The sequence below is a fragment of the Rattus rattus genome, chromosome 3, assembly GCF_011064425.1.
Source record: "Rattus rattus isolate New Zealand chromosome 3, Rrattus_CSIRO_v1, whole genome shotgun sequence".
NCBI classification, from domain to species: Eukaryota; Metazoa; Chordata; class Mammalia; order Rodentia; family Muridae; genus Rattus; species Rattus rattus.
In genome coordinates this window covers 173,120,267-173,147,769 of record NC_046156.1, presented here as the reverse complement: position 1 = coordinate 173,147,769, position 27,503 = coordinate 173,120,267, and the positions used below count along the sequence as shown (strand labels likewise).

At 41.1% G+C, this 27,503-nt stretch overlaps 1 protein-coding gene and 1 pseudogene across 2 annotated transcripts in view; one reads left to right on the top strand and one right to left on the bottom strand.

Moving 5' to 3' along the window:
• The window catches only part of Egflam (EGF like, fibronectin type III and laminin G domains), a 173,008-nt gene that overhangs the window by 120,745 nt on the left and 24,760 nt on the right, over window positions 1-27,503 (bottom strand). The window lies entirely within an intron of this gene.
• On the top strand, window positions 3,451-4,063 carry LOC116895185 (annotated as a pseudogene).

Sequence of the window (27,503 nt, the reverse complement as noted above, 5' to 3'; positions counted from 1 at the left end):
AAAACTTAATTTATGATAAGAAAGGCATCTTGGATCAATGGGGAATGGAAGAATTATTCCACGGATGGCATTAGGACAGTTGGTTAGCAAATTAGAAGAAAAAAAAATCAATCTCCAGCCTTAATTCATACTATATCCTGACATAACTTTAACTCCAGATGGATTAAAAAATTTGAGAAATAAACACCTGTAAAGTCATAAGACAGAGACACTCTGCCTGTCCACCCTCAACCACTCCGGCATTATTACCTCTAAGCTTTTGCTCACAGACGAATCATCCACCAAAGAAACAGGTCATGCCACAATTGTGTTTTAAAATATTTCGTATGTGAAAAGAAAACTAAACTTAAAATACTACTTAAGGACAAATATTTACAAACCAGTAGAAGAATAATATCGTTTAACATAAAAGGAGCACATGCAAAACACAACAGAAATATTTTACGGTCCACAGATGGAAAATGGGCAAAGGACTAGAAACAACAGAAATTAAACACACACATTCAAAAATATTTAGAACACATGAGTAGTTAATGAAGAACAATTCTTACTGAATCCCTGGGGGCCACTGCTTCCTGTAATTGAAACAAGATACTGGCCAGTTGGCTCCACAGGTACGGGCACTTTCCACCAAGCTGATGACCTGCGTAAGATTCTCATGGCGGAAGGAGGAATGGACGACACAAAGTTCTCTTCTGACTCGCACATGCTCACACACACATACATGCACATGCACACACTTTAACATATTTTTAAAAATGAAGTGAAATGGGTTTTGTGTTGTTTTGCTTTTAAGACAAAGATCTCACTCCGTAGGCCTGCCTGGCCTGACACTCCTTATGCAGGCTAGGCTACCCTTGAACTCAGAGACTCTCCTTGTGTCTCTGTCTGCCTCCTGAAGGCTGGGATTAAAGCACGTGCCACCATGCCAGCTGAGACAAGTGTTTAATAACTGTAAGTTGCATAGGGGCATTTTTATAGACTTCGATTTAACTTGGTACAGTTACTTTTGTGTTTGTGTGTTGTGTAGGAGATGGGACTCAGAGTCCTATGCCAGCGAGGCCAGCTTTCTTTCCTGAGCTACATTCCAGCATTTGGTTTCTGTCACCAGGTCTCAGGATGTAGCCTAGGCTGACCTCAAACTTGCTTATATTCCAAAGGCTGAGATGAGAGTCCAGAAAAGCATTGTCATGCACAGCTTGGTATCACCCTTAAAAAGTAGATAGACCCTATAAGTTAGATGAATTATAAATATGTAGGAATATGCCCCGATGCCTGCAATCCTCACACTCTCTGCTGAAGAGGTAAGCTCATGTGGATAAAAGTTCTATCTTCAAGCATGCTCATCATAACATGGTCATAATAAAGAAAAATTCCAATAGTGAGAATCTAGGCAAGAATATAGAATATGGTCACTATGTGTGCATAATGTCCTGTCGCTTAAATGATGCTCATTAGGAGTTTGTAATGAGAAATGGAAATGATTCTGTTCCGGTGTATATGATCGAAGCAGTCTATGAAATCAATGTACACACAACACATGACTGTACATATGCTACATAACTATAGCATAAAACATAACTGTGTGTATGCCACATGAATACATATATAACACATGGCTTTATATATGTCACATGAGACACACATTGTACATACACCTCTTGCATATATATACAACACATGACAGTACATATGCTATGTGTGTGTACATATAACACATGACTGTAAAAAGTTACGTGAGTATACATATAACATATAACTGTACAAATGCCACATAAGAATACATATAGCAAATGACTATACATATGCCATATGAGTGTACATATAACATATGACTATACAAACAACACATGACTGTACATATACCACATGAGTATACATACAGCACAAGACTGCAAGCAATACATGATTGTACATACAACATGAATGTGCATAAAACACACAACTATACATACAACATGCAGCTGTACAAACAACACACAATATTATATATATACATATATATATATAAAACACAAGTATATATACAATATCTAAGTGTATATGCAATTCAGGACTATATGTAATACAGAAGTGTACGTGCAATATATGATTATACAAAACAGAAAAACTTTTCTGAGAAAATAATCGACAACATTTTTCTTAAGAATTTCCCCAAAGTGGTTATAATTTCTTCTTACTTTTTTCATATGTTAGTTTTATTTTAAAGGCGTGTGTTGTTTTCTGAGAGATGAAGAAGCATCTTGGCGGCTGATAAAGCAATGTTGAGGGTGTCCATCACGTAGCATACTACATGATGCCATTGGTATCTCTCCCTAACGATGGAGGGTCGGATCCAACACATATAAATGCCAGAATACCCTCAAGGAGCCCATATGTTTAACCTCTCACTCAGTGTTAACGTTCCTGTCTCACAGGAGGCCAAGACACGGCAATTGAGAGACTTTTCTGAAATCACTCAGCTGGTGAACCAAGACAGATTGACTCTAAAGCCAGCACTTTAAGCACACTCTGCAGATATCATTGCATTTATTCCATACAATGACCCTATGATACCACTGTTATTATCTTACACATGAAAGAAACTGAGACTTTGATATTTTAAGTAACCATGGCAACAGGGTTAGCAGAAATGGAGCTGCGATGTGCTCAGGCATTTAACTTTGAAGCCTAACACCATACCCCTACCCCTACCTCTACCCCTACCCCTACCCTCACCCCTAGCCCCAACCAGTGGATAAGACTTCCTTGGTAGATAAGTGACACACATTTGCTGTCCTGGTGCTCCTTTCTTACTTAAGAAAGTATACAATCAGCGGTAATATTTTTGTTATTCTGTTTCTCTGCCTTTTTTTGCATTCCTTCCTTAGCCCTAGACATTCTAAAATTGCCAACTTTGCTCCAAGCTTGTGGTTAAATAAAGATCTTAGTTTTTCAATGTTTTATAGATGTTTGCCATTTCCAATTTTGTTGCCTTTACTGGCCAGACAATCTCCACATTCTAGAAAAGTCTGTCTCTCAACGGATGAATGAATAAAGATAATGTCCCTCAGGCACATTGGAATACTCCTCAGCCTTTAAAAACAAAGGGAATCTTGCCATTGGAAACAGCACAGATGAACCTGGGAGACAGCGTGGTGAGTGAAATTAGTCAGCCAGACAGAAATCCCACATGCTCTTGCTCATGTGAAATCTAAACATGACAACCTTGTAGAATCAGGGAGCAGAGTGGCGGTGACCCAGGACTGAGGCTGGAAGAAAAGGGAAGATGTTAGCCATAAGCTACAGCATTTAAACATAGGAGGAGTGAGTTCACAGTGATGAGAGCTAGCAGTAATGCACACTTGCAAATAGATGCTGTGAGACAGCAGGAGCGGAAGGGAAGGGAAAGAGGAAAAAAGGGGGAGGGGAGGAGGAGAGAGAGAGGATGGCAGGGGGTTGTTCCACAGGATGCATTTGCCCAAGAAGGACTTGATCAAGCTTCTGCAGGATTGTGGTTCAGACTAGTTTCTTGCAGAGCATCAATTATTGAGAAACATTAGAAGCGTAGCTAAGACTGCTAATGGGGACCGTCTGGTTACAGCCTTTAGCCTTCTATTTGAAAGTAATCACTTCAAGGATGCTGAAACTGTAAGTGAAGTCTGAACCAGTGAAGCACGCGAAGTCTGATGACGATAAACCCAGAGAGACCAAGTCTGAAGAGACTCTTGATGAGGGTCCACCGAAATATACAAAATCGCTTCTAAAAAGGGAGATAAACCAACTTTCCCAAAAAGGAAGATGTTGTTCACTGCTGGTATACAGGGACACTCCCAGATGGGACTGGTTTTGATACTAATATTCACACAAGCTCAGAGCAGAAAGACGCCAAGCCTTTAAGTTTCAAGGTCGCAATAAGGAAGGTTGTCAGGGGATGAGATGAAGGGCTCCCGACTCCAAGGGGAAAAGGCTCGAATGGAGATTGAACCAGAATGGGCTAAGGGAAAGCAAGGGCAGCCCTGATGCCAGGATTCCACCAAATGCCAAACTCATTTTTGAAGTGGAATTAGTAGGTATTGGCTGAAATCATTGATTCAGATCTAAAGACATCCGCAACAATAAAAACTTGGCCTTGAAACTCACTGTGACTAATGAGAGCTTAGTGCTATTGTAAGGGAAGAATCAACCGGAAAATTCCAGGAGTTAAAGCCTGTTTATTTGATCTCAATTTATGAGAAATGTAACCCCTGGAAGTCCCTTTAGGTCTCAGATATTTTACTATCACTATGTAAAATATTAAAGAGAAATGCTTTTCCTTTTACCTCACATTATAACTAAAAGCTCTAATAAAAATGCCATAGATTATCTTGAAAGAAAAATAGACAGGGAGCTGTAGCACATAAAACAGGACTATCCTTTTTCTGTCCACCTTGGATATGGGAGGTCTTGAAGTAAGAAATATTTAAGACCCCTCTAGAGTCTATCCCCATCATCATCACGATCACCATCATCACCACCATTACCGTCATGACCACCGTCATTATTTCTTCCTTTTATTTTATTATTTCAATAGTGTTGAGTGTTGAACCCTGCACCTCACATAGTAGGTGAGGAACATACTACTGAGCTACACATTTCCAGTCCCTAGCTACCCATTCAGCAAAAATTCAGTTCATGTTCTGTGTCCTTAAAATAATTTAATTTTAATCTTTGGAGCAACCTCAGAATGCAACTGTCGAATACCTTGGGTTTTTTTCTTTTTTCTTTTTTTTTTTTGGATGAGGAAACCTGAGGAGTATGAGAAACTGGTTTAAGGTCACAGGCCAGATGTAGCCAGATACATGTAGTTTCAAAACGAGTACTCTGGACCACAGTGCCAAGGTTTCTTCCTCATAATACAGACTAGAGAGTCTGGAGAGAGTCTCATGAGCAGAAGATATCCAGCAAAAACTTCACCCTAAATGTGCCATGGCATAGTCCTACTGATGTGCAGAACTTCTTATGTCTGCAGTGGATGGGAAAACCTAGGTAGAAGCAAGGTTGTCTGGTTGCAAAATGTTAGCAAGACCTTTTTGGTCATACATTTTTATAGGGCAGTGCTAAATCTCTTGTTCGGCAGCTGTGAGAAAAGAGGTTTTGCAAGGAACCGCATAAGTACAGAGGAGGGAATATCTGTTTATTCCTCAGGGATGGCTTTCCAACATTTTTTTTCTGGGAAACTATTTTTTCCCACACAGGACTAGAAGAATGGAACAACCAGGCCTCCTAAAAGGCTAAAAGCAACCCATGACCATAAACCATAGCAAGCTGGGAATGCATCAAGATAGCAGTTAAGGTCTAGGAAGGCCATGTCCCACTCTAAATGGGACAGGGCAATAGGATCAGAGGTCAGTGTAACTGGTTGACCAAGAATATTAGAAACCCCTAGACAAGTGTGTGGCACATGCCTGTAATACCATCATTCAAGAGTCTGAGACATGAGAATCTTGAGTTCAGGGGCAGCCTGGGCTACATAGTGAAAACCTGTCTTTTTCAAATAAAGTCCTTACTGATGAATTCATCCACTCTTAGGTGTATGCTCCCTGGAATCTCTAGGCAATTTAAAACATTTTTTTCTCCTCTGGACAAAAAGAAAGTTCACTAAGAGAGTTACCTGCAGAAAGGAACAGAATGAACTGCAAGTAGCCATTTGGGGACGGGGCTGCATTAAAGACACAGCTCAAAGCAGACCCCTGGCTCCATCAGGCAGAAGGCCTAATGGACAAACCAATGAAAAGAGCCAGTTATTTATCTGTTACACAAGCCAGAATGTAAGGCTTCAAATGACCTTACTCGCCACTTGTCCACATGGTTCTTTAACTGAGACCGGGCTATGATCAAACATCATGGTTTCCCAGTACCTATCATCTGCAGGACTGGCCCAGTTGAGGCTCGATAATCCACCTGTAAGGTGCACTCACTAACATAGGTGGAGAATCAGGTCTGCCATTGGCTGGAACTTCAGAGAGACTTATTCCTGCTATCAGCAGGCTTGAATTCTTCTGCAAGTGACCTTCCCACGAAGTAGCCAACTCCAGGAAGGAGTCCAGGAAGGACATGGATTCCAGAGGAATAGTCCCTTCATTGAGGATCACTAGTACAGGAAACTGCCACAAGGTGATTTTTCTCACCAGTGTGAGAAATTGCTTGCTCAGCAGCACAATTACATTGCATACATAAACAAGAATAAATAAAACTTGTGCTACATGGAAACAAAAAGAATATAAATTATATCACAGCAATAACAGCAGCAACTGCAGTTTAGGAAAATGCTCTTGAATATGAGACATTTAAGACTTTACCTTTCCTGTGAACTGGAAGGCCAGGCTGGTATACCATAAGCAGGCATATAGTCAGGAATAGGAGCCTATCTGAGGCCACTTGTCTTAGATAGATGTGACCAGGTGAGCAAATGTTGAGTGTGGATGTATAAGTTGACCAATACCCTGTGCTATTTCAAATAACATTCTGCTTAAAGACACTAAGGATTTTTCCAGAATGATTTCTCTTCTCCTACCTACCATCCTGCCCTTGTGTCTTGCAGGGGCAGGTCTCACCTTTCTAGTATCAGAATGCATTTTTGGATGTTTTTCTTTTATATTTTCTCCCCTTTCAAAATATCTATTCCCTCCAAGCTGTACCTTTCTTTTATTAACTATTTTAATATTGTTTTAATTAAAATATAATTATATCACTGTCCCCTACCCATTTTTTCCTTTTTGGGGGCCCACTATACTATCCCCAAACTCTCAAATTTGTGGCCTCTTTTTCTTTGATTTATTATTGTTACATACATGTGGGTATGTAGTATATGCACAAATATATTTAAATGCAAGTGTCTGTTGGTGGTGTCTATATGGGTTCAAGGTTGACCATTCTGCATTAGATGACCAGTAAGGGGCTCATCTCTGGGAAGGACTAATTTTCCTTATCCTGGAGGTCATTGGTTGCCTGGAAGTCTTTGTGTAGAGGATGGGACATTATATTTGGGTACTAAAAGCATTCTTTAGATGCCTGAGCAGTCTTAATTTTATCTTCATACTTAAATGTTCAGAAATCTACCACTCCCTGACATCCATGGAAGTTTGGTCTGTAGTGGTTGTGAATTTTCACTGTCTGTGACATTGGTTCTTTCATCTCAAGTTGGCCAAGTCCAAGGGAAGGACCTCTGTTCCTACCAGAAGGAGAGAATTGTCTGCCCAAATTCTGAATGCTAAGTAGGGAAGGTTCAAAGTCTTGTCAGTGTATTACACCTTTTGCTGAAGCAGCCATATCTTCAGTAGTGGTAGCTGCCCTTTGACCATAGACGTCTGCATTCCCAGTCTTCTTAGAAGTGAGGTGATTGCCCAGCTATATGGAAATGAGAGAGGGATGCAGGATTCCGACTGCTTCTCAATCACACTTTCATTCAGGTTTTACTTAATTTCCCTTTCACCCCCCACCTCCAGAAGCAGCAGATGATGCCAGCATGTGAGAATTGAAGGGTTCTGTGTGCTCATCCGTTAGTCTCTCAGCTCTCTTCACTGCCAGCTTAGGGTGTTGGGATCATTGTCTTTGTTTACTCTTGGGACCCAACCTGCTTATGTTTGAAAACAAGTCAATTTAGTATACACAAACAGAAGTGCAAAAGAACCTCTACCCCTCCAATAGCTGGGCTAATATTCTTCATGCATTGAGCAACTCTCAAGAAGAGGTAAAGAGAAGTTAAGAACCTTCATCCTTCACCCTCCTCCTTGTTGCCTGGCAATCCAGCTCTCCCAGTTACAGTTGACTCTACAGTTTCTCCTACTGGCTCAGGCTTTGATCGCTCCTTGTCTGGCATCTTGTAGTACTCTGCGACTGTAAACCTTCAGGAAGTAAGGTCTAACTGACAGAACTAGTTCACTAAAGACAAGTTTCTGAAGTTTATACCTGAACCTTGGGGCCTGTCACAGTCTCTGCCCCTGGTTTCCATGACAGGAATAGCCAGGGTCACATTTCTGCCATCATGAACTAAGTTGCTCCGTACTGTTCTCTCCACCATGATAGGCTGAAACTCCTCGAAACCATGAACCAAAACAAATCCTTCTCCTCTTCCCTTGTTTCTGTCAATCATCATGGTCACGGTGGTGTGAGAATAACTAGTGTGCTTCCCTTTGTGGCACCTCAGACACCCCTTTATTAACAGGAGTTGTCTTTGAGAGGTGGACCCTATCCATTCTGTCTTGAAATGTCTTTCTCAAATTTCGATCCCTGTTGTAAAGCACTGTTTATGAATGGCATTCTGATGACTCCCCTTAGCTCATATTTCTGCTGAGAGTTTTACTTCCGGGTGATATTTCAGCTCTCCCTGAGAGACTGCTCAGTGGCCCCTCATAATAATTCTTCTCAGACTGAAAAGTAGGAAGTGACTATGATGGACTGTGGGAGAGAAGACAGACCGGAAAGTATTTTTCTCTTCATGGAAGTCCTTTAAAAATGGCGTGGGGCAAATAGCAGGGCCAAGGTATGTATTCTCTGATCATGTGGTCCTAGTAAGCACTTTCTAATCTCTGTGAAATGGTAAATACAAGCCTTCTGTGTTCTCCTACAGTGTGGGCAGACACATTGGTTGACACCTGCTACACCCTGAGATTCCATGAATCCAGAATGAGCGGTTATATCTAGGCCTGAGGACAGCCTAGAGCAGTGAGGCTGGAGGCTGTTCACAAAATCCCCACTGAGACACTAAGCCTGTTCAGTAAATTACCAAGGAGCTGAAGTAAATAAAGCCTCCACTCTTGTTCGGCATATTGGAAGCTTTAGAAAAATACATATTGTCCATTTTACAAGTACTTGCACAGAGGAGAAAGGCTTGTTTGCCAGGCACGCTTTCTGAATCTCAGATAAAACACAAACTTCTCAAAGATAGTCTAGATTTCAAGAGCCCAAGTGAAACTGTGCTTCTGAACTATTGAAGGAAATCAATCCAAGGAATGGAAATAAAGTTAATTTCTACTTTAGCAAGAACCAGGAGGCTCATTTCCCGAAGCCTGGCTTCATGTTAACACTTGTTCTTTCATGCAATTCCTTTAATAACCTATGAGACACACAATGCTATTCTCCCATCATGCAATAAAGGCTCTGAAGCTTCAGAGTAACACAGTGGCTGAGCTGAGATTTGAACATAAGCTTGCCCAACTGCCAAGTCTGTGCCAGGTCCAGCACTATATCCTATGGAAACTGACTTTAGTCTTTAGTTATGATTATGAGGTCTACATGTGAACTCCTCTGTCCCAAGACTAAGCTGGATATCTGTCGCTGACAAATGGATTAGGAGATTAATGTCAGGTATGTATCAGGTCCTGGGCAGTAAGCTTGCCTAGCATGAGTCACTTGGTATGCCCAGACTCAGCTGCTCACTAGCTCTCTCCAAGCCCACATCTTTTAATGGATGTGAATTCTGACACGCCTCTCTTTAATTTCCCATTTACAAGTCCCTTTCACTCTCAGCCAACCCCACATTCAGAGACCCATCTCCCAAGTTGTATTGTTTCCATGAGTCTTCTGCTGGCCCTAGCATTAAAAGAGGCCATGCTAGTAGGTCTGGGTATAAAATACTTAAACTTACTGGTGTTTCTGACATTAAAGAAAACAACCCCATGACCCTTTTGTCCTGTCCACTATTACCCAAGCCACTCCTACTTTCTAGAAACAGTTTCCCAAATCATCATCTGAATATCTTGTTCATTGTTGGACATTCTCATCCCTCCATTTTCATCCTTCTTTAGGCATTAACCTTATGAGTCACCGAGGTGCATGACACAAGGCCTCCATAGCTTCTGCTCTGCCAACCCATTGGGTACTATTTGTCTTTGCCTTACTTGACCTCTTGTCCCTCTGACCTACATCCTCCACTGGGTTTCAGGCTCCTCCCTAGCTTCCCCTTAAAGTTACCTCACTCTCTCTGAGAAGCTATGATTAGTTCATCCTAAATCTTTAACTTCTCTGTGCCTCTTCTACCTTGTATTCTCTCCCTCATTCATCTTGTTCATACCTAAAAGACTTTTTCTGGTTTCTTTTCCTGTTGCTGTGACAAAATAACCTGACAAAAACCAATGTAACACAGAAAGGGTTTATTTTAGCTCACAGTTCCAGCTGATAGTTCTTTGTACAGAGAAGTCAGGTAGCAGGAACTTGAAGCAGCTAGTCATATCCACAGCCAAGAGGAAAGAAAGAATGAAGGCAGGTATGCTCAGGTTCTCCTTTTTTCTACAGTCTAGAATTCAAACCCAGGGAATGGTGCCACCCACAATGGGCTAAGTCTTATCGAATCAACTAATACAATCAAGACGATCCCCCACAGACAGGCTACAGGACAACATAATCTAGATCATCTCTCAGTGGTACTGTTTTCCTAGGTGATTCTAGATTCTGTCAAGTTGACAATGAGTGACTATCACAAAGTTTTCCATGTCATTGTTTTGCCTACAGCTTCTCCCTTGACCTTCAAGTTTATAATTTCAACTCCCACCCTTACAGAAACATCTCCAACGCTGTGCCTCTAAGATGGAACTCCCGATGTCCTGCTCCTAAGATCTGTTTTACCCATAGCCATCTTCATCTAGAGCAGCATGAAGTCTCCACTGAGTTGCTTAGGCAATCTCGGTTTCATCCTTGACCTTTCATTGTCTTACTCACACACTGACAGCTAATATCTGAGGAAATCCTGTTGGTTTTACTTTCAAAGTATAGCCCTAGCCCAAGTGCTCCTCACCACATCTTGCTCTGCCTTACTTACCTCTTTGCCTCTACTGTGCTACTGCAATTACTTCCTGACAGGTTTCCTCCCTTTCTGACATTAAAGAAAACAACCCTTTCTGGCTTCAAACCCCTAAATCCTATACTCAGCAGAAAATAGCCAGAGTTGTGTGGTGAAAAGGAAAACCTTTAGGTCTGAGGCTCGACTCAGTGGTAAAGCACTTTTAGGCTTCATGTTCATTTTCTAGCACGACCGGAAAAAAAAAAGTCTCACAAGCTATCCCTCCACTCAAAAACCCTGTTCTGTTTCCCACATGACTTTGATTCCAACTGTGGTTCTTCTCTCTCTCATCTCCTCCCACTAAGCCTAACTACAGCCCAGTCAGATGACTCTCAGTGCTTCTTGATGCTCCCATGGCCTGACAGCATCACTTCACGCTGGAGCTTGTTGTCTGCCCATCCTTTTCATTGGTAACCTCCTTACCCTCTTTACTCCACTGAGACCAGCCTGACCATTGTAGCATTGTTATAAATATCTGTCCCTGTCCTGTGCCCTCAGCTGCCTGTGGATAATCAAGTCACTGTTTCTTGTGTTCTATAGTACACACACACACACACACACACACACACACACACACACACACCCCTCCTCTCATTTAGAGGTACCAAATACCTATAACATGATAGTACCTAGCACATCACAGGTGCTGAATAAACATATACCAGACTTATCATGCTTAATCCTCTCTTAAGATACTGGCTAAGTTTTGCATACCACAGCCAAACCCTGCTACCGATTGGTTTTGGTTTCTCTAAACCACATAGTTCATACAGAGATGGCTGGAGATGCTTTGTAAGGAGGTAGTAACAAATAGGCAAAGAGGTATTGCAGCAGAAGTATGGGTCTTGTATGAAAGTGAGCATTCGAGGAGGCCATCTTGTCTGCATCTATCTTTTCTGTGCTGTAGAATCTATGCCGCAAGCCAGAGCTCCACACATGACCAGGGCACAATGCTCCCTCATCTGCTTAGGACTTGCCTCTGCCACTCACAGGCTGCAACGCCTAAAGCCAATCCCATTTCCTTCCTGTGACTGTTTCCTTAGCTCTTAAATGTGCATCATTGAACTGACATCTAGCACTATTTTAAAGATTTGCAGTTGAGGGTTAAATTAGCTAACTCAGGAAAGAGGAAGGAGGTTTTGTTTTTGTTTTGTTTTGTTTTGTTTTACTGTTTGCTATATAACAAACATTCAGAGGCTAGAGAGATGGCTCAGCAGTTAAGAGCAAATATTGTTCTTACAGAGGACCTAAGTTCAGTTCTCAGTTCAATGTCAGGTGGCTCTCAACCAACTGTAACTCCAGCTCCAAATCTAAAGCTTCTGGTCTGTGTGGGCACCTGCACTCATGTGCACTACCTAACTACATACACGGACACACACACACACACACACACACACACACACACACACACACACACACACAGAGAGAGAGAGAGAGAGAGAGAGAGAGAGAGAGAGAGAGAGAATTAAAATTAAAGTAAAAACCTTTTTTTAAAAAAAATTAAATCATCTTGGCTACTAAGTGATTTTTTTAATTGGCTGGAAATGTAGCTCAGTTAATAAGAGTGTTTGCCTAGCCTGCATGAAGCCCCAGGTTTGGTTGCCACATCCCATATATGAGGCTTGGTAGCACATATATATAATCCCTGCATTTGGAAGATAAAGGCAGGAAGATCAGGAGTTCAAAGTCAAACTTCAGCTACATAGAGAATTTGGAGCCAGCCTGGACTCCATGGGATATCTTAAACAAATACTCTGTGCAACTTTGTTTTTTAAAAAAAGTGATAAAGGCATATTTATATTATTCTTCATCTATGGTAATTTGATGACCAGTTTTAGCTTTATATTGACAGGCATTCAAGGAGTTATGTGACAGAGTGCTTAATCTATGACAGAGGTCTTAGTGTCATGTCAAACTCCCACACAGGAGCTTCCATGAGTGACTTGAAGTCACTAGTGTATGTGGTGCTGTGATCTCACTGTGACTGAGCCAACGAGTTGTTGGGAAAGCCCAATGTAAAAAGGAGTGGGTAAGTGAACTAGATTGTTGGGGGGAGGCGGCAAGGGGGGAGGATGGGGAGGGAACACCCATAAAGAAGGGAAGGGGGAGGGATGTTTGCCCGAAACCGGAAAGGGAATAACACTCGAAATGTATATAAGAAATACTTAAGTTAATAAAAAAAAAAAAAAAAAGAAAAGAAAAAGGAGTGGGTAGGGAAGGTCTCATAAGTGGTGATGTTGTAAGTCTCTCCTAACATCAGAGTAGGGAATGGAGTCCTTGAGAAATGAACTCCTAGAGCTTACTTTGACAATGCTCAGATAGAGCCTGGGTCATAGGCAGTTAACATAGTTAATTACATAAACTGCTGCCCAGATGGAAAAGAAGCAAAGACCCAAGAGAATCTCATTGCCAGCCAAGGTTCATGGGTCAAGCGTATGAGAAAGCCATTTTCTTCCTTTTCTACACACACAGCTTCTTGGTTCCAGGACTTTGTCCATCTGGCTCTTATCAAGTCCTTGAAGACTGATTTTCTCCTATGGTGGTTGCTACAGACACATTGGATCCTGTCTGGAATGCCTTGGAGAGATACTGTCACTGGGACATGCAAGGGATAGCAGATCCCAGCTGTAGTCTTTCTCCCTTGGACACATATCGTTGCCAAATGATTTAAGACCTGGGGCTGGGAGTAACCAGAAATAGCTGCGTCTTTGGTGGAGGTCCTCGGAGCCCAAAGTGATTACAACACGTCTTTGGGGTTGTTATGCCAAGGGTACCTGGGAAAAGCATTGCTAATCACACTTACTAATGAGTGGCTTTAGCTGGCTTTTTGCCGGAGAAATTAGTTTAAAGACCAGATAATTACTACATGGGGCAGATTAAGAAAGCAGTGCAAGTTCGGTTAGAAACAGTGTTCTTTAAAGGTTTCTTTCTCCAAAAAGATGTGAAGGTGAACCTAATGAAGTCTCGAAATAATGGGCAAGACGGAGTCCCACCTGGCCATTACTTGTCACCAAACAAGGTTTCCAGTATCAGGACTGGTTTACATCCAATAGAATGGTTAGCCAAAGGGTCCCTTGGAAATCCTCAAAAAGATCCAGGCTGTTGCCACAAAAATAGGTTGTTCCCCACAAACTGATAGCAAGACCCCATTCTTGAGGGCAATACCTACACAGTTCATTAAACATGGAGAGATAGACCTAGTGTCTACACAGAACACTTTTTTCTTTTCTTTTTCTCTTTTTAAATTTTATTTTTCTTGTATATTTTATATATTTACATTTCAAATATTATCCCCTCTCCCATACCTCCTGCCCCTTACCCTGCTTCTGTGAGGATCCTTCCATTCCCACCCACCCACTCCAACCTCAACACCCTAGCATTACCCTACATTGGAGAAACAAGCCTTCAAAGGACCAAGGGCTTTTCCTCCCATCGATGCTGGACAATGCCATCCTCTGCCACATATGTGGCCTCTATGTGTACCCAGTAGTTGGTGGTTTAGTTACTGGGAGCTCTGGTGGGGTCTGGTTGGTTGATATTGTTGTTCTTCCTATGGTGTTGTAAACCCCTTCAACTCTTTCAGTCTTTTCTCTAACTCCTCCATCGGGTTACCTTACTCAGGATGATATTTTCTAGTTCCATCCATTTGCCTAAGAATTTCATGTAGTCATTGTTTTTAATAGCTGAGCAATACTCCACTGTGTAGATGTACCACATTTTCTGTATCCATTCCTCTGTTGAAGGACATCTGGGTTCTTTCCAGCTGCTGGCTATTATAAATGAAGCTGTTATGGACATAGTGGACCATGTGTTCTTGTTGTATGTTGGAGCATCTTTTGGGTGTGCGCCCAGGAATGGTATAGCTGGGTTCTCAGGTAGTACTATGTCCAATTTTCTGTGCAACTGTCAGACTGATTTCCATAGTGGTTGTACCAACTTACAACCCCACCAACAATGGAGGAGTGTTCCTACTTCTCCACATCCTCTCCAGCATCTACTGTCACCTGAGTTTTTATCTTAGCCATTCTGATTGGTTTGAGGTGGTACCTCAGGGTTGTTTTGATTTGTATTTCCTTGATGAATAAGGATGTTGAACATTTCTTTAGGTGCTTCTCAGTCATTTGGCATTCCTCAGTGAAGAATTATTTGTTTGGCTCTGTACCCCAATTTCTAATAATTTGTTTCTCTAGAGTCTAACTTCTTGAGTTCTTTGTATATATTAGGTATTAGCCCTCTATCAGATGTAGGATTGGTAAAAACATTTTCCCAATCTGTTGGTTGAGCCACAAATAATGTAAAATATCTTAGTGTGACTCTAACCAAGCAAGTGAAAGATCTGTATAATAAGAACTTCAAGTCTCCGAAGAAGAAATTGAAGAAGATCTCAGAAGCTGGAAAGATCTCCCATGCTCATGGATTGGCAAGATTAATATAGTAAAAATGACCATCTTGCCAAAAACAATTTACAGATTCAATGCAATCCCTATCAAAATTCCAACTCAATTCTTCATAGAATTAGATAGAGCAATTTGCAGATTCATTTGAAAAGCAAAAACCCAGGTAGCAAAAACTATCCTCAACAATAAAAGAACTTCTAAAGGAATCACCTTCCCTGACCTCAAGCAGTATTACAGAGCAATCATGGTTAAAAACTGCATGGTATTGGTATAGAGATAGGCAGGTAGATCAATGGAATAGAACTGAAGACCCAGAAATGAACCCACACACCTATGGTCGCTTGATCTTTGACAAAGGAGCTAAAACTATCCAATGTAAAAAAGGCAGCATTTTCAACAAATGGTGCTGGTTCAACTGGAGGTCAGCATGTAGAAGAATGCAAATTGACCCATTCTTATCTCCTTGCAGAAAGCTCAAGTCCAAGTGGATCAAAGACTTCCACATAAAACCAGATACACTGAATCTAACAGAAGAAAAAGTGGAAAAGAGCCTCGAATACATGGTCAGTGAGGAAAATTTCCTGAACAGAACACCAATGGCTTATGCTCTAAGATTGAGAATGAACAAATGGGACCTCATAAAATTGCAAAGCTTCTGTAAAGCAAAGGACACTGTTAATAGGACAAAATGGCAGCCTACACAGAACTTTCACCCCAGTGCTTTAGTGTTTGGTTTGGGGAGGTATTTTGTGGGCTATTAAAAGAGAAGTTGAGACACAATTCAGGCATAAACCCTTTGATCTACAATGCTATCCTTCCTGCAAAATATGTTATGGCAATGATGATGCAAAGCTTGCTGGAATAATCAATCCTTGTGGGACTTGATTTAAGGCCTGTTCCACCAGATGGAAGCCATACCCAACATTGCTTCAGTGACCAAAAATCAGGGACATGATAGCCCAGAGACCTAGGGTAAAACCAGATCATGCTGATCTAAAAGAAAAGAAAATGTAGTGATAAAATGATTCTAATGGTATTCTGTTATGCTTATAGATCAGTACCTTATTCAGCCATTATCGGAGAAGTTTCTTCCTGTAGCAAGTGGGAACAAATACAGATACCTCCAGCCAGACATTACACAGGGCAAGAGAGATCTTGGGATATACCATTCTAAATAGGATGTCTCCATCAAATCCCTCTCCTCAGAACTCAGGGAGTCCCTGGAAAGAGGAGGCAGAGTGTAGAACCAGAGGGGACAGAGGAGACAAGGAGAACAAGGCTGTCTAAAACAACTGAACGATGCTTATATAAACTCACAGAAACAAACAGGTTTGCACCAGGTGTGTGTGTGTGTGTGTGTGTGTGTGTGTGTGTGTGTGTGTGTGTGTGTGTGTGTGTGTTTGTGCATGTGTGTGTGTTTGTGTGTGTGTGTGTGTGTGTGTTATAGCTTTCAGTTTAGTATGTTTATGGGACGACTGAGTGTGTGAATGAGTAGGTCTGTGATGGTTTATAAATGCTTGGCCAACAGAGTAGCACTATTAGGAGTGGCCTTGTTGGAGTAGGTGTGTCTCTGTAGGCGTGAGCTTTAAGACCCTCATCCTAACTGTCTGGAAGTCAGTATTCTTCTAGCAGTCTTCAGATGAAGATGTAGAACTCACAGCTCCTCCTGTACTATAGCTGCCTGGATGTTGCCATATTTTTGCCTTGGTGATACTGGACTGAACCCCTGTAAGCCAGCCTTAATTAAATGTTGCCCTTTATGAGACTTGCCTTGGTCATGCTGTTTGTTCACAGAAAAATCCTAACTGAGACACTAAGACAGAAGTTGGTACCAGGGACTGGGGTATTGCTGTGATAGACCTGACCGTGTTTTTGTTTGGAAGAATGTGTATTTTGGGACTTTGGATTTGGAAAGCATTGGAATGCTTTAAGTGGGACTTAATAGGCTATCCTAGAAGGAATATGGAAGACTTTGTTGCTGTGAGTAATTTGAACTGTGCCCACCTGGCCCAAAAGGTTTCAGTGGAGAATTTCAATATGTTCCATATGACTGTTTTTGTGGTGTTTTGGTGAAGAATGTGGCTACTTTTTGTCCTTGTCTGAAGAGTCTGCCTGAGGCTAAGGTGAAGAGACTCAGATTAATTGCACTGACAAAGGAAGTCTCAAAACAGCCTGGTGTAAAATCTGTTGTGTGGTTACTAAAGTTCACGCTTATGAAGACCATTTTAATGAAAAGGAGCAAGCTGAGAAAGGAAAAATATAAATTATATGGCTTGAGTATTAAAGGGGCACCAGGAAATGAAATGGAGCTGAATCCTGTGTTCAAGGATATTGAATTGAATTAAGAGAGTAGTGACCTTGGGTAAGATTCCACCCAGCTAAATTTAGGTCCAGTCATGGTAGTACAAGCCTTTAATCCCAAGAGGCAAAGCAGATCTCTGAGTTCAAGGCCAGCCTAGAGCAAGTTCTAGGTGAAGAAAAACTTAAATCCAGGCTTGGTGGACTATGCCATTAATCCCAGTGTTTAGGAGAGAGGCATGTATATATCTAAGTTCAAAGTCAGTGTACAGAGAAAGTTCCAGGACAGCCAAGCTTGGGCAGTGAAGGAGTTAGAAAACAGAAAGCTGATGATAATGTATTAGAGCAAGGGAGCCATGTTCCAGCTCCTGCAAGCAGCAGAACTCAGCATCTTTGGCCATGTGGCTCTGGCTTTAGAGTCAAGAATAGAAGGGACTACTGGGACAATTGATGCTAGTTAGTTGGAGCTAAGAAATTAGGGATGATTAAGAAGAGACTAGCATCACTGAGGTGAAATCTTCTGAGAAGTGTTTCCTGAGAGGACAAAGAAGCTGTGTTCCCAAGATAGTCAAAGTTGTACCTCCTGCAGCAGTTGTACTTGGTAATGTGTTAAGAGTCATTCAGGTGATACTAGATTTGAAGGCATAAAGATATCATGAAGAACAGCTGAGGCTCGGCACTGTGAGAGGCCATGGAAGGCCATTGTGAAAGTGCAGCCTTAGTTTTAGTTGATAGCCCAGGACTGAAGGGGTCATGCAAAAATGTTGAGACTTGGCACCATGAAGAAAGTCTATAAGAGGCTATTGGTGAAACCTAGTTACAACAGAAGACTCCAGTGTATTGGAGAAGCCAGTACCATGGGATGATCACCAAGAAAAGCAGCAGCAGTGGAGTGGATCAACCTGAACTTAGAGTGCTACAGTGGGCAGAGCTGGAGAAGTGACACCAGCCCTTTGGAGAAGCCCAGAAGATCAGGTGTGGATCCCAGATATTGAAAAAAAGCTATAACATTGAAGTTGCCTTGGAGACACCAAGCTGTTCCAGATGCCACAGCTGTGGGCTATTTGCTGAGGAGAGCTGCTAAAAGGGAGTCCAACCAGCCCAGGAGAAAGAACATTGTTGCAGTCAACAAAGATGAAAAAGGAATGGAGATCTGAAGACCGCTTAGACATCAGACATGACATGTAAAGTCTAGAGTTTGCCCAGCTGGTTTCCTATCTTGCTTTGGAGATTACAGTTAAGTGATTAGATGAATCTCGGAAGAGACCTTGAACTTTGGACTTTAAACATTGTTTAGACTACTATAGACTATGGGCACTTTGGAAGTTGGACTAAGTGTATTTTTGTATTATACTATATTTAGGTATGACACCCATGGATTCATATGTTTGGAGAAGCCTATGAGGGCCAGGGAGTGGAATGTGATGGTCTATAAATGCTCGGCCCAGGGAATGGCACTATTAGAAGGTATGGCCTTGTTGGAGTAGGTGTGTCACTATGGGCGTGGGCTTTAAGACCCTCACCCTAGCTGCCTGGAAGCCAGTCATCCAGTAGCAGCCTTCAGATAAAGATGTAGAACTCTCAGTTCCTCCTGCACCATGCCTGCCTGGATGCCACCATGTTCCTGCCTTGATGATAATGGACTGAACCTCTGAACCTGTAAGCCAGCCCCAATTAACTGTTGTCCTTTTAAGAGTTGCCTTGGTTATGGTGTCTGTTCACAGCAGTAAAACCCTAACTAAAACATGGTCTCTGATGTTTGTGCCTGTTTTGGAGCTCTTTTTCTTCTGTTGGTTTGCCTGGTTCAACTTCAGTGTGGTGGCTTTTTGTTTTATCTTATTATACTTTATTTTGTTATGAATTATTGTTATTTCTAAGAAGCCTATTCTTTTCTAATGAGAGTCAGAAAGAGAACAGATCCAGATGGGAGGAGGGAAAGGATAGAACTCAGAGGGGAAACTATATTCAGGATATAGCATAGGGAAAATAATCTATTTTCAGTAAAAGAGAGGAGAGAACTTACTTCCTATTCTTGAAATGACTTATTGCTCAAGTAGTTTCAACTTTATTTAAATTACAAATCTACCCAGAAGAATGAAAAGATATAAAACATCACACAGACAGTTCAATACTAAGCAAAACTTTACAACTTGAAACCCATTGTCAAGTGGTTAAGTATTATTTTACAGTCTTGGAACTACTATTTCTGGATAAGTAAATAATCATCTTCATTTACTAAAAGAATAGTTCTCTGATGGTAAAATGGAGTATTTAGTCTTTATTAATTTAGCTTATACGATTATCATTTTTAAATTCTTTACTTGACTTTAATTTTAGACTTACAGAAAATTGGCAATGACAATAACAACAATGGTCTCATATGCCCTTTGTCCCCATTTAAAAACAATGGTCTCTATGTGCCCTTTGTCCCCATTTGCCTCTACTATTAAGTCTCACCACAGTGTAATAATAAATTCTAAAGACTTGACATTGGTTCAAATTTTCTCTGTTTCCTGCTAATCCCTTGGAGGGGGTAGGAGGGGGTAGAAAGAAATGAAATAACTCTTTAATGTTCTCCAGTCTGCACCAGCCCTGCAGTCTTCCCTTGTCTTTTTTGACTTAGACACTTTTGAAGAGCTATGGTCAATTATTTTGTAGAATGTTCCTCAGTCTGGTTTTGTGATGTGTTTTCAGTATAGACTGAGATGACATATTTTGTGAAGGAATATCAGAGAAGCATTGTGCCCGGCATCAAAGACCATATAATATCAATGTAGTATTACCAGTCCTATTACACCTTGCCTATTTCAATAAGATATGTCTGACAACTTTCACTATAAAGTTACCACTTTGCCTTTGCATGTAAGAAATATCCTCTGGTGAAGGCCTTTTTTATGCTGTAGGTCATTCTCTTTCTCTCAAGCTTTTGCTCACTAATTTTAGCACCCACTGATGGACATCAGTACTGCAGCATTTGCCTAGTGGTGACTTTTCTACTTTCCACATTCCCTAAACATTTTATAACTGAACTTGTTCCACAGAGACAGCACCATTGTCTTTAAGTCGAAGACAGTTTGAGTGTAGATAAAGGACTTTGGGGTCAGATCAGCATACTGATGAGTTTTACATCATGGTGACCAAATGCATGCGGCACACAACAAAAGAATGGAAGGCTTTGCTTTGACCCGTGGTTCTATATTTCTAGGCCCATGGTGAGGCAGAAGACCATGGTGGCAGAGGCATGTGGCAGAAGGTGTCCACATCATGGTATATGTGAGGCAGAGAAAGAGGACAGAATAGGGTCATGGTAAGATACAGCTCACCTTTTCTAAAGGTCCCATGTCTACCCATGGCTTTCAAAATGCTGTGATATTATGATTCAGTGGAGTAATTCATTCATCACCTCTTAGCACTCATGATCTAACTGCCTCTAGAGAAACACACACACACGGGTGGGGGAGGGAGAGGAGAGGAGAGGAGAGGAGAGGAGAAAGAGAGTGAGAGAGAGAGAGAGAGAGAGAGAGAAGAGAGAGAGAGAGAGAGCGCAAGACTGCACTAATCCCTGAGTAGTTTCTTAATTCAATCAACATAACAAAATCAACCCACACAACTGGCCTCTTGGAATCTGAATTATTTAAGTCAATTCTATCATCATCATCATTACACTCATCAAAAATTAATGCTTGCCTTCTGAAGGGCAATTTTTATCTTAGTTTAGAATGGTTAAAGCAGTCAGCCAAGAGATGTTCTTTCTATCCGCCTAGTTGTCCCACCAAGATACAACATGAAGATACTTTGTTCTTTTTCTGTGACCCTATGAATATTTTTCTCATTTTTTAAATACATTCCTTCTAAATCATTTCACGGCCAGGACAACTGGTAACTGGCAAAACACACACACACACACACACACACACACACACACACACACACACAGCCCCTCTCTATTTTAGGCTTGCACGGTTATATTTGCCTTCACACTGGAGTTTGTACAACGCTACGCTCTTTCAACCTCTACCAATTGATAAATGGCGCTTGCTTAGCATTGAACACATTTTGCTTTACATAGCACTATTTTCGTGCCTGAAATGTGGAGGACACATTTTACTACTTCCTCATAACTGTACCAGAATTGTGTTTGTTATTTGGTGCATTTCGAGGGTAGAAGAAAGAACCAAGTTCACATTAAATTCAACTTTTCTGTTCCAATTTTAAGTGAAAAACTTCAGTCGGTTTTCTATTTTTAACCAATTGTTTTCTATTCTTTTTCACTTAATGAAATAATGGGGCCTGTTATCCATGCATCTGGAGGACGAAAAGAGAACATCCAGACTAGTCACTTCCCTGTCCCCCAGTATCTGTGTAGACTTCATTCATCAGTTAGATTTTAAAACCTTTCAACAGATGCATTATGCCAAACAACCATTCGTTCAGATGACCTCTCTCTGTCTTCATTACTGCTGCAAACCTTCTTTTCTTTCCAAGTTGAAAGTGATAGAAAGTGCATTGAGAAGCCATAACTGCTACCACACTCCTAGCTTCCTTCTGAAGCCGCCTGTCCAGGCAGCACTTCCTGTTTTATAACAAATTGAGGTAAATTTTAAAGCTAAGCGCCACTAAAACCATCAACTCAGGTTTTAATTTGTAAGACCTCTTTCTTTAAACACGAAAATTACACTCCAGGGCTTACCACTCACATGCGGAAATTGTGGGTAGGAATTGATTCGTGTTGAGGAACACTACAGTCCTTGCAAGGGAGAGGAATTATGGGTAGAACTGAGACAAGGCGATGAAACCTATGGCCTTTCTTATCTCTTTCACAGTATAACTATAGGGCCTGTGAGTGCCATCTTCCATATCCCTTTACCAAGGCTGCTCACTGAAGAGTTGATTTGTACTAAAAGAACCTCATCAGCACGCACTTCGCAATGGTAGTAGAAGAAAGTATTGATCTAAAAGTTTTATTCCTCCCATCCTTGTATACAAGCATATTTCTCTTCAACACTGATGATCGGTTTGTCTATATAATTTGTTTGGCATCATGGTAAGTGATATACATGTATATTTGGTCACTTCTTGTGCTTACATTTGTCAGTAGGAGTTGCTTTGAGCAATGATTCATTAGCAAATGTGACGTGGAAAGATGTTTGAAATCTTCTCACACACATGAGTTTGCCTCTTGTGCTGCTAGTCTTTGAGCCTGGGTCCCAGAACGTGAAATAGATTTGTGCAAAAACTGTTAGAAGACGTCAGCCCCAGAAGGAATCTAGCCTAGTTCAGCCTGCCCCCAGCAGCCTGATGGAACAGGAGTGAGAAGGAGTGACTGCTCTCTTAGGTCATCGAATTTGGTGTGCTTTGCTATGGGGTGGCAGTTGGTTGATTAACTTTTAAAAGAAAGATCAATATGAAAGTTGCAGAGTGAGCCAACATGGGAGTCCTGGACCCACTGCTCCTCAATGATCTCAATTCCCAGTGTCAAGATCAACTTTTCTTTCATGGTGAAGAGAACTATGTGACTAAAATGGCTCAGTAAGTAGAACTCACACGTGGGACACCAAGCATCTAGATTATAGTTTTGAGACATCAAAATAAAGAAAAAATTTTCAAAAGTAATGTTGGCTTTTGGTCCGATTCTTATATAATCATGGTGCTTAGGAAATAATTCAATAAAACTAGCAGCTCTACCTTGTATCTGAAGATCTACATTTGAAGACACTTTTAGGAGCTGTAAAGGGGCAACTACTAAGGGGAAAATATGTTTGTACTTGCTTCCTGTGTGGATAAGTGATTCTCACTAAAGCATTTTGGGAATGAAGGGAGACTGACAGGAGGAATTTCTGGCAGCCAACATGGTCCCACTGTGATGAGAGAAGTGACCAGTGTTTAAAGACGTCTTCAGTTTTGATGCATGTGACTGAATTTAATCTTCACTGCAATTCCATGGGGTGATGGTATTGTTATCATTATCAAAGTCCAGAACATAGACAGATTTGTCTAAGGTCAGGCCATTCAGACTGGAGCTAATGCTCAAACACAACTCTCCTGACTCAAACTCCATGATTTTGACAATTGAAGGTAACTCTTATACTCCCCAGATTAGGAAACAAAAGATCCGTGTGGTTCGGAACATCAGATGATATAAGAGTTAAAAATAAAGAGACTCCATTAGACTAAAAATTAGTCAAGATCTCAGTCAGGAGCTATATAAACTCTTCCAAGTAGAAATGAAAAACATATGGAGATCGAGGCTCAAACGCAAAAATAAAAGCCTTCAACCTGAAAACAAACTAACATACCGGAAATAGGAATGGCGATTACCAATGTACTGCTAGACAAAGGGCAGCTTCATGGGGAGACAGACAAAGAGAGAGGAGCAGCCATGCTGTGTGCTCATTAGGGAGGCAGAGAGAGAGAGAGGGTAAGCCATGCTGCATACTTCATAGTGGGACAGAGAGAGAACAGCCATATTGCCTCCATAGGGAGACACAGAGAGAAGGCCAGTCTTGCTGTGTGCACCATATCGAGACACAGAGACAAGAGCAGCCATACTGTGTGTTCCACAGTACAACACAGAGAGAAGGGCAGCCATGTTGTGGCTCCTTAGTGATACACCGAAAGCATGACTTTCCTTATTCTACCTGTTTTCAGTACGGTATCCACAGAATTGCAGTAATGGTTAATTCCTCAGATGCATCATAAAAAGTTCTTTGATGAATCCTACCCTCCCCCATCTCAGTCCCAGCCAATCTGCCTACACATGCATATTCACAAGAACATTTGCCTTTGCGTGGTGTAGCCGGATTGTCTACACAAGCGTGTGTGGCAATTATTTAATACACCTGCTACCTCTGTTTGGTTTTAGTATGGGACTAATCATCAACCCACTGACTCTGGTTTAGTTTGCACACAGCAGCAAACTGGAACATCTGCTCCCTCCTGACGGAAGCATTTCAACATAGAAGATGAAAACTTTGAGTTTTCGTTCTTTGCAGACCCATTGTGTGTAATTTCATGTTTTCTTCAGAGCGGTCCTACCAGTAGCAGCAAACATAAGCTCGGCAAGGCATTCAAGCCCAGATTCAGCCATGTAAGACGAGGACATAGCGAAATCCAACAGTGTTCAAACAGATAAAAGAAAAGTGTTAAATACAGTACATAGATTAACTTACAAGCTGAAGCTGTGCATAAATTGATGAGGCAATCAGTAAAATTTTATAAAGGAAGGATTCGATAGAATGTGGTCTGTTTCTGCTCTGGGGAGGGAAGCGAGAAGGTCACTTATTCCTTTGTTTTAGAATGAATCATCTATTATTAAGAATGTTTTTTTGTGCTTGTTTGTTTGTTTTTGTTTGTTTCGTTTTGTTTTTTATTGATGTAGCTCTTGCTGTCTGAAGAACTCACTCATGAGCAGAGAAACTGGGCTGAACTCAAAATTTACACCATCACTTTCCCATGAGCAGGATTAAAAGCTGTGAATCACCACTGCTTGGCCGGAATCATAACAATGATAACAGGTTGGGTCAGAAAATTTGGTGGCAACCATGTGTGATGGTGCACACCTTTAATTTAGCACTCAATTGGGGAGCAAAGACAGACAGATTACTGTGAATTGGAGACCAGCCTGGTCCACAATGATTTAAAATGACCAGCTGAGGAGAGAATGATGAACTGTTTAGAAATAAGACCTTGTGGTGAGCAAAAGTCAGAAGAAGATCAGTGAATTGAGCCAGATCATCTATCCCTATTAGCTTCTAGTTGGAGTCTTCATTGGCATGACAAGAAATCAAAAACTCCTCTGGTTTGCAAAAGGAACTTTGAAAAATGAAAAAATCCCCCATAAATTTCTTCTTCAGTTTACCTCAATTTTTCTAGATTAATGAGAGGCAACTGAATATCAGTTGAGAGCATCTGAGAGTCATCTATCTCCAGGTCTAGCCAAGCAAGGCCAAAGGCGATTATCACCTCCTGATTATCAATGATCATTGGAAGACAGCACAAACTGTCAGGTTCCTGGGCAATGTGCCTGAAGATTACTGAATTGCATTTGTCTCATCGTGAAGCGTGCATTGAGCAAACCACCTTCTTCCTGCTTATATTTCTGGTGGGAACAATGGCATCCATTTTAAGCTAAGGCATGTGGAAAGGGGACCTTCTTGGTGGGCAGCTTCTCCTGTCCCTACACAGGAGCGGAAACTGCAAGAGGCAGGACAGGTGATAGAAGTCAGCTGACCAGAGAGCTGACGGTGGTACAGGAGGCAGAGAACAGAGAATTGCCTTGTCCTTAAACCCAGGCTGTAATGTGATCTTGGGTAGCACCACCTGACAGGTACCGAGAGCAAATGAATGTACACGTATGTGTATACACGTTGACAGTCACATTTACCAGACTTCTTCTTCCATTTTTATATGGAGTTATTAAGAAAACATGGCCCATGCTAACAATGGGTTTAAGATCAAATCTACAATGATCTACAAATGCTTCCATGCCCAGGAAAATAGAATAGGGCAAGTTCTATAGGAGACATCTGATTTGGAAGACTTTTAGTGGACCATTCCAGTTAGCTCTTGGTCAACTTTGCAGTCTAGATATCCAAAAGAGGAAACATCCTTTGAGAAAACAGCCCTGTAATATTGCCTAGGTAGATGATCCTGGGAGGTATAAAAAGAAAGCAGGCCAAGTAAGCCATGGAGCAGCCCATGGTAAGTGGTACATCACAAGCTAACTAGTAAGCATCATTCCTCCATGACCTCTACTTCAGCTCCTGCTTTCAGCTTCCTGTCTTGAGTTCCTGTCCTGCCTTTTCTTTAGATGAGAGCCATAAGATGAAATTACCCTTTGCCTGCCCAAGTTGCTTATGGTCATGGTGTTTATCACAGCAGTAGAAAGCTAACTAGGACAGGGACAGAGACCCCTTTCCTGAAGAACACAGAAGCTATGTAGAAGGCAAAGGTCTAAGCAGAGCAGAATTCAACAATTTGGTCAATTTAATATTGTTTAGAGAATTTATTTGTGTAAATTGTGAGGGAGGGGAAAGCAAATGTTTCCTATCTTTTGCTTTGTTACAGCCTGAGAGGGTTTTGCCATAAGAAAATCAAGGCTTTCCCTGAACTTCACTGTGGAACTAGAAAGTCTTCTCTGTATCTCCTTGACTTTGGAACCATGACTTCCAGAATTCAAAACTCCACTCTCAGCCCTCAAAGTAAAGCTATTCAACCAGACCATGTGATATTAGAAAGCTTGGCTTTCCTAGATAAAGTACAACTGTAAAAAGAGGGTTTTCTCCCTGACCAGAGGAGAATAGAACTATGCATAATAGGCTATTACCAAAGTGGAGATCTCTTCTTACTCATCAGTGTGGTTTCTTCTTTCATTTTCCAGTTTTGAAACTAACCAAAGGTACAGCTATTTTACTAATTATATTGAAAGTGCTAGATGATGTCAAGAAAATTGTGTAGCACAATAGAACAGCCTCTCCGTGTATTTAAGCCGCTTTATCTTTCACAGTTTTGTGAAATCTGTAGACCATCTAACCTGTGCGGTGAATTTTCATTTCTACAAAACCACATTAATAAAGATCTATAATGAGAAATTAGACTGAAAGGCAGTTCATAATGTACCTTTCAGCTTTATAATTAGCTCTATAATCTGTAATCAGATGATTTAAATCTAATAGAGTTAAATTACAAAATAAGTAATTTCTATTTCCAATAGGAATTGCTATATCTTTGGAATTTTCTGAAGTGCTAATGAGTTTTATAGAAATCATTGTATATCTTATTCACTTTCTTCCCATCAGTAAGCACAATGCTTGGTATATGCTGCTTGCTAAGTAAACAACCACTGGACAGATCAAATGGTATGCAAACTTGAATGAGCCATTAACAAAATCATATTGATGTACCATTGCTCACATTCAGGGACTGAAGGATGCTCATTTCGCCATCTTCTTGGATGTGCATCCATTTCCTTCTCCATTAAAACCGGATGGTACCTCTGCCCCATCAGTCAC